Consider the following 2,898-nt stretch of genomic DNA (forward strand, 5'->3'; position numbering starts at 1 on the left):
AAGACAGATAGTAGGAAATAGGGAGATAGAATTTTTCAAATGGGAAGGGGACAAAGAGAAAGAGAAGCAGGGTGTAGTGGTGAACACCTATTATCCCAGCACATGGCAGACTGGGGCAGGAGGATCACTGCAAGCTTGAGGCCAATTTGGGCTAAAAAGTGAGTTCAAGGCCAGCCTGAACAACATAGTGAAACTTTTCCTTAAAAACACAAAAAAAGATAAAGAGAGAAAGGAGAGGAAGAGGGGTGAAGGAAGAATTGTGAGGTACTGTGCGCATGGCCCCAGCTCCCCATGAGGAATGTAAACACCATGCAGCAACACTAAACAAAAACTGAATAGCTCATTTCCTGCTGGATCCATGGAAGTTTTCAAAGAGAAGAAAAAGGAGGCAGCTGCTGTGCTGGAAACCCTTAAGAAAAAGCAAAGACATTTCATAGAGCTAAGGGTAAAGCACCTGGGAAAGAAGTTTGTCCAGAAGTTTGCTCTGAAAGGCAAAAAGGAAGCTCATCTGTGAAAAAGCTAGGCATGTCTTGAAGAGTCCAGACAGATGTACAGAGCTCAGATTTGAACAGCAGGGATGGCACAAAAAGCTGTGTGGCAGCTTCTACGGACTTGCAGAACCCAAGCCTGTATTTCTCATCCAGATCAGGGTGTCAATGGTTCATGCCCAAAGGCCCACAAGGTGTCACAGATTCTTCATCTTCACCAAATCTTCAGTGTTGCCTTCCTGAAGCTCAACAAGGCTTCAGTTAAGCCTCTGAGGGCTGTGGAACCACACACTACATGGAGGTCCCAAACATGAGGTCCATAAGTGAACTAATATGCAAGTGTGACGATAGCAAAATCAGGCAGAAGAGAATTGCCTTGGCAGGAAAAGTATCTATTGTTTGGTCTCTTGGTAAATACAGCACTGTCTGCATGGAGGATCTGACTCGTAAGATCTACATGGTTGGAAAATGCTTCAGAGTCAAATAACTTCCTGCGGCCCTTCAAACCATCATCTCCAGTAGGCAGAATGGAGAAAAAATACTCATTTTGTAGAAGGGGGGAGATGCTGGAAATGGGGAAGACCAGACCAACAGGCTCAGTAGAGGGATGAACTGAGGTATCTGCCATGGTGTTTTTATGATTAGGTCAGTTAACACAAAGTGTCTGCTTATCAAAAACATATAAAGAAGTAAATAAAAATTGAAGAAAATTAAAAAGTCAACTAATAAAAGAAACTGCAGAAATGGTTTTACTGTTTTTAATTCTCACAGATGTTCCAGTTTCCTACACCTTTGCCTATTCTCAATATATCCATTAATTGTTCTAATAAGTGTAAAATATTCTGTAAATTTGCATTCTGCTGCTGAATGTGGTGGTGCAGGCTGGGAATCCCAAATCTCAGGAGGCTGAGGCAGGAGGACTACTTTGAGTTCAAGGCCAGCCTAAACTTCATGATAAGACTCTGTGTCAAATAAAAAAAAAAAAATGTATACTGTCATGTGATTTACATTACCGTGAATTTAAATTTAACTTGTTCTGGTAATAAGAGATGCTGATCATCTTCTCATATACCGACTTCCTGTGCCTCTGTCTTTCTACGGAAGCATCTACAGGATCATTTGTCTTTTGTTTTCTTATTTGTGAGACTTAAGAGTTACTGAGATTCCCCTCCTAGCCACTTACATGAAAGATATAAACATATGTTCACCAAAGACCTGTAATTGATTGTTCTTAGCAGCTTTTTTTATGGAATGGTTAAAAAGCTAAAATTAATCCTAATGTTCACCAGGTAGTGAATGGATCAACAAACTATGATATATTCACATAATAAAAAAAGAACAAAATAGCAGCTACACCCAAAGCCATAGAGGTATTTCATATGTGAAAGAAGCCAAAGAGAAACAGAGTACATACAGTAAGATTTCATCAATAGAAAATTCTATAAAACACATATTACAGACTATCAGCAAAAATCAGATCAGTGTTTGTCTGAGAAAGGCTCCATTGAGGGGACAAATTACCAAGTGTCACAAGGTCACTTTGGGGAGGGTAAAAATGTTCACTGTTTTAACAACAGCAATGGTATCATGAGTATGTATTCATGTGAAAACATATCAAAGTGTATGCTCCAAATACATTAAGTCCATTATATACCAATGTTAACTCAATTGTTAAAATACTAATCTTCAAGAAGGAAATTAGAACAATGAACAGAAGAGAAGACCTGAGTACTACTTTAGTTTTTGTAGCTATGATTCTGCTCACCACTCAGGGGTACTGAATATAAATCAGTCACAGTAAGACTAGAAACAGTGAAGTTTCTTAAAGGAAGAATAATAGAGCAATAGAGAAGAATTTTATGGTTCTAAATTTTAATTTCTTTTTTTACTGTACTGAAGATTGAACTCAGGGTCACATCCATATAAAATTTTTTTTGATTTTTCACTGGATTAAATTTATAATGTGAAAGGGATCGTGGGAACACTCCTGCTGAATTCAGTAGGAAAGGCACCAGCTACAGATAGGAGTCATTAGACCCCTGTGAATGGCGGTGGAGTCTGAGGGGCTGGGGACTAACCACTGGGAAGCTCAAAGCATTGTGGTCACACAAAATAGGCACTGTTTTATCCACATGTTTAACTCCATTGTGACAGCTCTTATGCCACAAACAGTTCCTTACTGTGTATCTAATCCTCACCTCTGTGTTGCAGCTCCTTAGCATTTATCTACTTAGAACATGACATTTCTGAACATATTTGTATTTTGCAGAAGAGAAAACAAGAAAATTCATGCTTGCAGAGTGTCATGTGATTCTGGACATGCCAGCAGTAACTGTGAGAGACTAATCTGCATGACAAGGGGCTGTCCTGAACTCTCAGGCCTCACCCTCAACTCCACAAGCCCCAATCT

At 39.4% G+C, this 2,898-nt stretch overlaps 1 pseudogene; it reads left to right on the forward strand.

The window, feature by feature from the left end:
- Window positions 1–358: 358 nt before the first annotated feature.
- On the forward strand, window positions 359–1,104 carry LOC134471121 (large ribosomal subunit protein uL30-like; annotated as a pseudogene).
- The last annotated feature ends 1,794 nt before the right edge of the window (window positions 1,105–2,898 follow it).

Source organism: Cavia porcellus, unplaced genomic scaffold (assembly GCF_034190915.1).
Source record: "Cavia porcellus strain 051 isolate PalLab524CR breed Dunkin Hartley unplaced genomic scaffold, mCavPor4.1 scaffold_17, whole genome shotgun sequence".
Classification (NCBI taxonomy): Eukaryota; Metazoa; Chordata; class Mammalia; order Rodentia; family Caviidae; genus Cavia; species Cavia porcellus.